This window comes from Carassius auratus, chromosome 45 (genome assembly GCF_003368295.1).
Source record: "Carassius auratus strain Wakin chromosome 45, ASM336829v1, whole genome shotgun sequence".
Taxonomy (NCBI): Eukaryota; Metazoa; Chordata; class Actinopteri; order Cypriniformes; family Cyprinidae; genus Carassius; species Carassius auratus.
In genome coordinates, this window is record NC_039287.1 from 19096941 (window position 1) to 19106940 (window position 10000).

At 38.8% G+C, this 10000-nt stretch overlaps 4 non-coding genes across 4 annotated transcripts; all 4 read right to left on the reverse strand.

The window, feature by feature from the left end:
- Positions 1–6918: 6918 nt before the first annotated feature.
- trnak-uuu (transfer RNA lysine (anticodon UUU)) lies at positions 6919–6991 on the reverse strand. Its single transcript has one exon. It is a non-coding gene; the product is annotated as a tRNA-Lys (tRNA).
- A 161-nt stretch (positions 6992–7152) lies between these two features.
- trnas-uga (transfer RNA serine (anticodon UGA)) lies at positions 7153–7234 on the reverse strand. The gene has a single exon. It is a non-coding gene; the product is annotated as a tRNA-Ser (tRNA).
- A 128-nt stretch (positions 7235–7362) lies between these two features.
- trnah-gug (transfer RNA histidin (anticodon GUG)) lies at positions 7363–7434 on the reverse strand. Its single transcript has one exon. It is a non-coding gene; the product is annotated as a tRNA-His (tRNA).
- Positions 7435–7589: 155 nt separating this feature from the next.
- trnas-uga (transfer RNA serine (anticodon UGA)) lies at positions 7590–7671 on the reverse strand. The gene has a single exon. It is a non-coding gene; the product is annotated as a tRNA-Ser (tRNA).
- Positions 7672–10000: the final 2329 nt, after the last annotated feature.

Sequence of the window (10000 nt, forward strand, 5' to 3'; positions counted from 1 at the left end):
TTATTAAGCAATAAGAGAGAAAACGCTGTTGTGCCACGCTCAGTTCTCTGAAGGTCTCCGATATTCCAAGAATGATAAACATGGGCTCAGGTTCGATTGAAGTATTTATGACCTCAGACATAATGTTGAATATATCAACCCAAAACAATTGAACCCTTGGGCATAGAGCAAAACTATGGAGAAGTGTTGCTACGGAAGAGTGGCACTTATCACACATGGGTGACACTTCTGGGTATATGTGATGTAGTTTCTCTTTTGAATAATGAAGCCTATGCATAATTTTAAATTGGACAAGACAATGTCTTGCATTGTCTGAACAATTATGTATGTTTTCAAGACTATCTTTCCATAAATCATCTGAAATAGATTCACCAAGTTCCTCTTCCCACTTTCTTTTATAGTTTTCAGTCAATGGGGAGCTTATTAGTAAAAGGCTGTTATAGACACGTGATATCAGTTTACTTTCGTTAGGAGACAATTTCAGACAGTCGTCTATTTTAGATTGTGGTTCAGTCTCAAATTCTCTTAAGTATTTCCGAACGTAGTCCCTAACTTGCAGGTAACGAAAGAAATTATTTTTCCCCAGTTCATATTTCTTCTGTAATTGCGTGAATGAAGCAAAGATGCCTCCCACGTATAGATCACCAATACATTGGACACCCCTTTCACACCATGTAGAAAAGGCTCCATCCAGACTGGAGGGGGCAAATGTGGGATTTCTAGTGATGGGTAAGAGAAGAGAGATTGGTTTAAGATTAAAGGTGGTCTTGATTTGTTTCCAGGTACAGATCATGCTATGAATGATGGGATTGTTATTATACAGGGACTTATTAACCGCAGCTGGAGCTAGTAGGACTGCGGCCATAGAATACGGGTGACAGTCTTCCCGCTCCAGCATTAGCCAATCAGACATTGGTATTGAAGTGTCCAACCAAAAGGTAAACATCTTAATCGCTGAGGCCCAGTAATATAGCAAAAAATCTGGGAGTGCCAATCCCCCCTCTGGCTTTGGGCTACAGAGATGTTTTTTACCTATTCTGTGAACTTTGTGTCCCCACAGAAAAGGAACTATCAAAGAATCTAAGTTTTTAAAAAAAGATTTTTTTAGAAACATTGGGATGTTTTGAAATAGGTATAACAATTGCGGGAGAAAGATCATCTTTATAGCATTAATTCTCCCAATTAAAGAAATTGGGAGCGTGTCCCAAAATGATATTCTAGTCTGTAATCGCTCTATTAGAGGGGGGAAGTTTGCCTGGAAAAGAGAGGAGTACTGCTTTGTCACTTCTATCCCCAAATAGGTAAATTTCTCTGGAGAGATTGTAAATGGAAAGTGATCTAGGTGTGTTAAGTCACTCATTTGGACCGGCATTAAAACACTTTTAGACCAATTAATCCGATAACCCGAAAATGTCCCAAAAAGGTTGATTTTGTCAAGAAGATTAGGGATGGTAATTTGAGGCCTCGTTATATATAAAAGGATGTCATCTGCGTATAATGATATCTTATTATTTGTGTCTTTGGTGGAGTATCCATGAATCTGGGGTTCCATTCTAATACATTGGGCTAGAGGTTCGATAGCCAACGCAAAAATTAAAGGGGATAGTGGACACCCCTGCCTTGTCCCTCTATGTAAACTAAACGGGGAGGACATTGTCCGGTTTGTTAGGATTTGAGCCGTAGGATTCTTGTAAATGAGTTTGATAAGTGACAGGAACTTACTTCCGAAATTGAACCTGTTAAGAACTTCAAATAAATAACACCACTCGATCTGGTCAAATGCCTTCTCGGCGTCAAGTGCAAGTATGACAAGATCAGAGGGTGGACCTCTCTTTGTGTATATAATATTGAAAAGACGTCTAAGATTAAAAGTAGCACTCCGATTTGGTATGAAACCCGTCTGGTCCGTATGAACTAGCTTTCCCAATAGAGGATTCAGCCTGTTAGCTAATATCTTGGCAAATAATTTCCCATCGACATTAAGGAGGGAGATAGGACGATAAGCGCCTACTTCCTGTGAGTCCTTCCCTTTTTTATGAATTAATGTGATCACAGCCTCAGTTAAGGTGGGAGGTAAATTACCCTGTATCTGAGCATGTTCATATAATTTCAGCAGGTATGGGGATAGATTCTCATTGAATGTTTTGTATATTTCCCCTGGAAGTCCATCAGGACCGGGTGTCTTATTACTTTTTAGGGAGGCAATAGCGCTCCGAACTTCTGCAATTGTGAGGTCGGAGTTCAAGGAAGCACAATCTTCCTCGCTCAATCTGGGAAGTTCACATTTATCTAAAAATGCATTAATAGTTACAGAGTTTGAAGTAGTCTTTGAGGTGTACAAATCAGTATAAAATTCCAGAAACCTGTCATTGATATCTTTAGGCTTAGTAAGTATTGTGTTATTGTGGGCTTTTATCCTATGTATCGTTCTATCGTTTTCCATTTTTCTAAGTTGTCTAGCTAGTAGTTTGTGTGGTTTGTCACCAAATTCAAAATATTTCTGCCTAGTATAGAGGAATGCTTTACTTAGTTTTGCAGAGATAATTTTGTTATATTCATACTTAAGTGTTGCTATTTTCCTGTGCAATAAAATAGAGGGGGAATGTGCATTTTCTATGTCAAGTAATTTAATTTGATCTTCTAATTCTTTTAATTTAATCTTATTCACTTTTCGCCTAGAAACTTCAAACGAGATGATACAGCCTCTTATATAAGCCTTGAATGCTTCCCAGAGGATGGAGGGAGAGGTATCAGGGTTGTCGTTTATTTCAAAGTATAAAGAAATCTGGTCTTTTAAGTATTCACAAAATTTATTTTCAGTGAGTAGATGTGAATTCAGTTTCCAAGAGGCGTGTGGCTTGTCTACATGATCTAAACACACCGAAAAGGTGAGTGGGCTGTGATCTGAAATCACTATACTGTGATATTTAGCATTTAACGTGTGCGGTACAAGTTTGGCGTCCACCAGGAAGTAGTCTATCCTACTGTAGGAGTTATGTACAGGTGAATAAAATGAGTAGTCCCTGCCTGTAGGGTTCATCGCTCTCCATATATCCAGTATATTTGTGTTATTAATGAACATATTTAAAAATTCACTAGAGGCATTTCGTGGAAGTCTCTTCGTGGAGGACCTATCAAGATATGTGTCGAGGACAGTATTAAAATCACCCCCTATTATCAAGTGTGTTTGTGAGATGTCTGGTATCAGTGAAAAAACCTTCTGAAAGAATATGGGGTTATCTATGTTAGGAGCATATATATTTACTAAAGTAAGGGAAGTGTTATGGATTTCACCAATCACTATTATATAGCGGCCCTCTTTATCAGTGATTGTTTTTTTATGCAAAAAGGGCACACCTTTTCTCAGTAGAATGGCCGCACCTCTTGCTTTGGATAAAAAGTTTGAGTGGTAAACTTCCCCTATCCAATTTGCTTTTAACCTGCCATGCGAGGCATTCTTCAGGTGAGTTTCCTGTAGGAACATAATGTCTGAGGTCAGTGACTTTAGGTGGGTCAGAATTTTACCCCTCTTGACTGGATTATTAACTCCACGTACATTCCAGCTAGAAAATGTGAGACCTTTCAACCCTCTGGTGTGATTATTTAAACTATCCTGCATCTGGAGTATGTGATCAGTACAGTATCTGCAGCAGTACAGTTGTCAATGTGTAGGATTTGAGTGAATGGTCTTCCTATCCCACCCCTCCCTTCTACCCCAGTCCACCCCATAACTGTTATCAAGGTCAGCCCAGTCCCCATATTAACAAATGTAAACAAAACTACTCTAGCCAATTCAAAGTGAATGTGGCACGAGCCTTCTTAAGGAAGTACAAACAAACCAGTAGCTTCCCCACACCTTCTGGTGGCCTGATGCTAACTCCTATCAATGATCACATAGCTTGGTAACTTACACAAAATATTTAGGTAGATTAGTAAAGAGAAGAAAATATAACCAGTTAAAGTGCCATAATAATATTATTATCCATGGGTGCACACACACACACACACATATAAACGTATACACAGGTTCACACGACACACCCATACATATACAAATACCCATACACCTATGTCCATAGTTGAGAAGAAGAACGCTTTCCCCAGGGTGGGAATTTGCATCAACTGTATAAATAATAATAATAATACTAATAATGGATTTAAATAGAAGTAGTTTTAAGTATGTATGACCAAAAACTTAACTGAGTTGCAACTCCAACGGAGGCAATGACACTTTGAATACCTTTCAATAACAGTGAGCCCTTTCCACACTTTAAAGAACTAGCTGAACAATTGTCAGGGCTCTAGATAAGATATCAGAAAAATAGAAAGAAGGAATAGAGAAAGAATAAAAATAAAATAACAGTGCAAACCTCGATCTGTATGAGGCGGGACATAACACTTTCCAATTTTTCTTCTTATGAGAATGGCGGTTTTACAGTTTGTACGTGTGTATAACGTTAAGTGTGTAACTCACGTGTATAAGAAACAGATAGTGCTGTGCTAGTAAGCACCAGTACATAACCACCTCTCTGAATATCTTGTTTCTCCGCATCAGCAGTGATTGCATCAGTTTAAGCGTCTTCCTGTCTCACTTCAGTCGAGCCCGGTGTGAAGAGGCGTTCGGCATATTCCTCCGCTTTTTTGGCATCTATGAACGAGATCTGTGTGCCGTTGTGGGTTATCAGGAGTCTAGCAGGGTAGAGGAGGCCATGGTCTGCCCCGTAACAGCTCTCTCGTGCGGTTGAATAGTGCCCTCTTTTTAGCTACGGCAGGCGGGTAGTCCGGAAAAATTTGGATCCTTTTACCACCATGGAAGAGTTGTTTCTCCGCTGCAGCCTTGCGTAGGATGTCCTCAAGCGTGTGAAAGTAGTGTAGCCTCAGTACAAAGGGTCTAGGTGGTTCATGAGGTTCGGGCCGTCTTCGGAGGGTCCGGTGCGCTCTATCAATGAGAGGCTTCTCATCCAGGGATAGCACCTCCTGTAGCAACCCGGCGATAAAGTCTCTCGGCCTGGGTCCCTCGGTCCCCTCAGGGACTCCGATGACCCGGATATTGTGTCTCCTCGAGCGCCCTTCTAGGTCTTCGCATTTCTCAGTTAGTTTTTCTACTTCAGAGCTCAGACGGGTGACTTGACGCTGAAGTGCAGTGACATCGTCCGAGTGGTGTGAGGCGGACTTCTCTATCTCTCCAATAGTGTTAGCATGCGAGGTCGCGGTTTTCTCCAGGGTCGTAATGGAGGTCTGCAGTTCTTCTTTAGTTGTAGCCAATTCGCCTCTCAGCACAGTATACACCGTTTGTATACGGACATCGATGGTGGCGCATATGTCATCTTTAATCTGGGTAATTTCACTTCGCAGCGCAGCAATAGCGGCCAGAACAGCTCGGTTTGGTGGGTCCGCCTCCTCGCTCAGGTATTCGGGCTCCACCACCTCAGTTAAGTCCGAGGGTTGATCAAGGCCTGATTCTTGTTGGTCGGTCTTTTTGGATTTTCCCTTCTTTGACATTGTTCTCTCCTTTTAGGTTTAGTTTCCCACTTGCTTGTATCTTCTTATGTCACTCCAAAGCACTTTTAGGCGGATATACAGGTGTTTAGTGTATTAATAAAAGAAAAGTTACCAGAGCTATGTAAAACACGTCTCACTCCTCCATTGCTCAGCAGCGCCCCCCCCGGCGATGTCCTTTTTTCACGTCTCCCTTCATTATATCTAATGTGACCACGCCCCCGCGCTGAACGCTCTATTCAGATTCAAACTGAAGTGCGGCTTGAATACGCCCACACAGAAGAAAAAGCAGCCAGACTGTTGTTCAAGTGCTTTTATTTTACTGTTTGCTTCGCGATGAGAGGAATAACACATAATTCACCCCAAAAAGATGTGACGTGGTTGAGGATTTGAGAAATGGATTTCCTCAGAAAAAAAAGAATGAAGCACTTTATTCAGCAGAGATCATAAACATGAGTAAGTCTCTTTATATTTATTTATATACTTGTACTAGTTTTCACATAACGTCTAAACATTTTACTAGTTAGACTTTTTCCAAACTATAATTCTTGACTAAATGTATAATTAAGTTAAATATTATGAAGTTTCAATAACAATATACAAAACTATACCACTCAAAAGCTTGATGTAAATAATATAAATGTAACAAATACATGTAACTGTAACAAATGTAACAAAAATGGTGTTCTTTTAATTAACCACCCTAAAAAACATGAAAAATATTTTCAGCTATTTTCAACATTAATAATAATGTTGAAAATTTTTTTTTTTTTTTTTTTTTTTAGAAATTCAGATTGTTAAAAGGATTTCTTAAGGATTGTGTGACTGGAGTAATAATGCAAAAATAAAGTTAGTTTGAAAGTCAGCTTTGATTGTTCCTAATAAACTGTTTAACTGCTCCCCCATATTAAATTATGTTGTGGGATAATTAAATATATTCTAAATAAACTCCAAACTTAAAATTATATACATTAAATTTGTTCTCAAGTTCTTTCTTGTAACACCTCCCTCTCAGTGACAACAGCTGACTGAGCGGCTCTTTATGCAGCTCATTATGCAGGGCTTTGTCTTCTCAGGTGTAAATCACAATGATATTCATGATAGTTGACGCCTACTCGCATATGACTTTTACCAACAAAAAGTGTCTTAGAAAATTTTAATCAATGTATTGTTTTCTGTAAGTGAGTAAACAAGATGATTTTCACATAATTTACAAAGAAAAATTCTAGGCTACAAGCTCCGGTTCTCAAAAATTCCAGGCACCATTGTTCTTTATGTGTTTTTTTGCCTTGTTCATTTGTCACTAACCACAAGGGAGATCCCCTGATCACCGGGAGCAGGAAGGAACACCGTTCCAGTACAGAGTCAGCAGAAGAGATGGACCGTAGTGATAGCAAGGTGAGGCCAAAGAAAGAGCTTCGCCCGAACAGGGACTTGAACCCTGGACCCTCAGATTAAAAGTCTGATGCTCTACCGACTGAGCTATCCGGGCTCTTGTGGAGCACTGGCATCTCACCTTTTATATAACAGCAGTTTTACAACAAGCTGCCCAGAAGAGACGCAGGTGTCACGGGATGAAAGCTAGAAGCAGTTAGGACAAAAGAAGGCACAATTACCATCACAGAAAGCTAAAGCGACACTGCAAAGCCCTCCCGTAGTCGGCAGGGTTCGAACCTGCGCGGGGAGACCCCAATGGATTTCAAGTCCATCGCCTTAACCTCTCGGCCACGACTACGTCTAGCTGTAGGCTGCCTGCCCCCTTGTCTGGTGGCTCCCTGCACAGGCCAAGCGTCAAAAACAAAATATAGAAGAAAGATGAGGTACAAAATTGTCAACCTTCCCGTGCACTCAACGCCAGAGTGTTGCCGTGACCCGGATTCGAACCGGGGTTGCTGCGGCCACAACGCAGAGTACTAACCACTATACGATCACGGCGTGCCACTGGCTCACCCAAGTTAAGCCCTGGAGCCCGAATACCAGAAGCATCAGCGGCGTGTTGGTCCATCGTAGAGGGACTGGACATTACGCAAATCAGTGGGAGGACCTTGAAAAATTAACGGACGCTTTTCCTCATGGCCTTCAGCAAACAGCGTAGTCGGCAGGATTCGAACCTGCGCGGGGAGACCCCAATGGATTTCAAGTCCACCGCCTTAACCTCTCGGCCAAAAACAGGGCAAAAGGGACTGCTATGGGTGGGGAAAAGAAAAAATGAGAAAAAAGGAAGGGGAAAGGGAAAAATGAAGGAAAAATTGGAAAATTAGCTTGAAAAATTAAATAGATTTTTCTTTCAAACCAGTTTTTCACCTTTTCAATTATTTTAACTAACAAATTATAGAAAAGACAATATTTATACCCATTTTACCTCATCACAAAACAACTCGTTATATTCCTTTTTGTAAAATTGAAAGAATAAAACATTCAAAACATATTTCCACAAATAGGTTTTATTCCAAAAGCTCAAATATGACATGCATTCTCTATAGTAATTGTTTTAGTGTCACAAGCTTTCAGTACACAGAGACAGCAACAACACTAAGACAATTCAAATAACACAAGAATAAAAATACACATATGTGAATATAAATAAAAAAACTGAAAAACAAATGGAAATATAAAATATATTGTATGTACAGTTGTGATATAGATATAATAGGAATGGAATAGAATGAGATGTAGGGATGTACTAGGATATGGGGTGGTAACAAATAAAATATAAGGTTATTGCACATATTTTTATTGCACGATGGGGGGGGGGACTTTTAACTGTTCATTAGGCAGATTTTCTGGGAAAAGAAACTTCTTGTTTCTCTCGTATTCCATGCACTGTATCGCCGACCGGATGTCAAAAGTTCAAAAAGGATCCAGAGTGATTTCCTAAGCACTTTTCCTCACTCTGGATGTGTACCGTTCTTGAAAGGTGGGTAGGGAAGCACCAGTAATCCTCTCGACAGTCCGAAGACCTCAGGTCTGTAGAGGTGCAGTCATTGGTGTAGAGTAGGGCAGCACGATAACTCGCATGTGATTGTTATGCGCATCTCATCAGTAGAGCCGGTTCTGTTGATGTTCAGACAAATTGTCTGCGATTATGAATGTGATATTGTATAGCTTGTCAGTGAACTACGGCTCTGTGTAGTAAATGCTGCTCCATCTGAAAGCACATGATGGAGATTTACTACTAATCAACAACACCAGCTTTACTGACGAGATGTGCATGAAAATCACATGTGATTTATAGTGCATCCCTAGTGTAGAGGGAGAAGAGCAGTGGATCCAGCAAGGGTCTGCAGTCATTATGTCCTGTTATCTTGGGTTTCTTTGGGCCAGGGATGATGGTGGAGCATTTGAAGCAGCCAGGGACTATGGACAGTTCCAGTGATCTGTTGAAGATCTGTGAAACAATAATAATATTTAAGAATATATATATATATAAATAAAAAAACATGAAAATAACTCAAATTACATATATGTTTGCTACCCAATAGGTTTATTCTAAAAGATTGTTATCCAGCATAATTTATTTAATAGAAAATAATATCAATAGGAAATAATCATACATGTTTATATATATATATATATATATATATATATATATATATATATATATATATATATATATATATATATATATATATATATATATATATATAATCTTAACTATCACAAATAGTTTATTAAGAATAGAAATATATACAGTAAAATTAAGCAAATATACATATTTAAATTTAAAAAACTATAATAACTATACTACTAATAATTACTTATATAATTATAATAAACTTTTAAAATCTGACCTTTATAAAAGAAGATGTATGCAAAAACACATTTAAATAATAACTTAATAATAATATAAACTTTCACCAATATTTAATTTACAAAAGCTGAAATCGAACATTTTATTATTTTTATAAGACATAAATACAAATTTAAAGAACTATACTACTGTTAATATAATACTTACAATAATACATGCTGCAATATGAAAGGCCACCTCGATTTATATAACAATTTTGCCCAAACATAGCATATTATATAACGTTACATATGTTAAATCACAGATTAATAAACATATTTAGAAAAAAGAGTTAACGTCACGTAGTACTTCGCTTTCATGTTATGTGTTTTATTGTACTTACCTCCACGTTATCTGAAAGCATCAAACTGAATAAAAATATGCTCCGTGTTTAAATAATAATGAATTCGCCTTAAAATTAATAAACTAATCATTCGCGCGCTTCCGCTTTTTTGACTGTAATCATGTGGTTTCGCACGTGACTATGTTTCGGCCAATGGCTGTATTGCTCCGCTCGACCAATGGCTGTTTTGCCCCGTTCGGACCTGTTAGGAGATGGTTAGGAGTTGTTAGGACATAGACCACGTGATGTTCGTACTTGTGTTAGGAATTAGTTCGGAAGTGTTAGGACTTATTCAAAATGTGTTAGGAAGTGTTAGGAAGTGTTCAGCAGTCCGATCGCCGGAAGGTACGGCCACGACTACGTCTAGC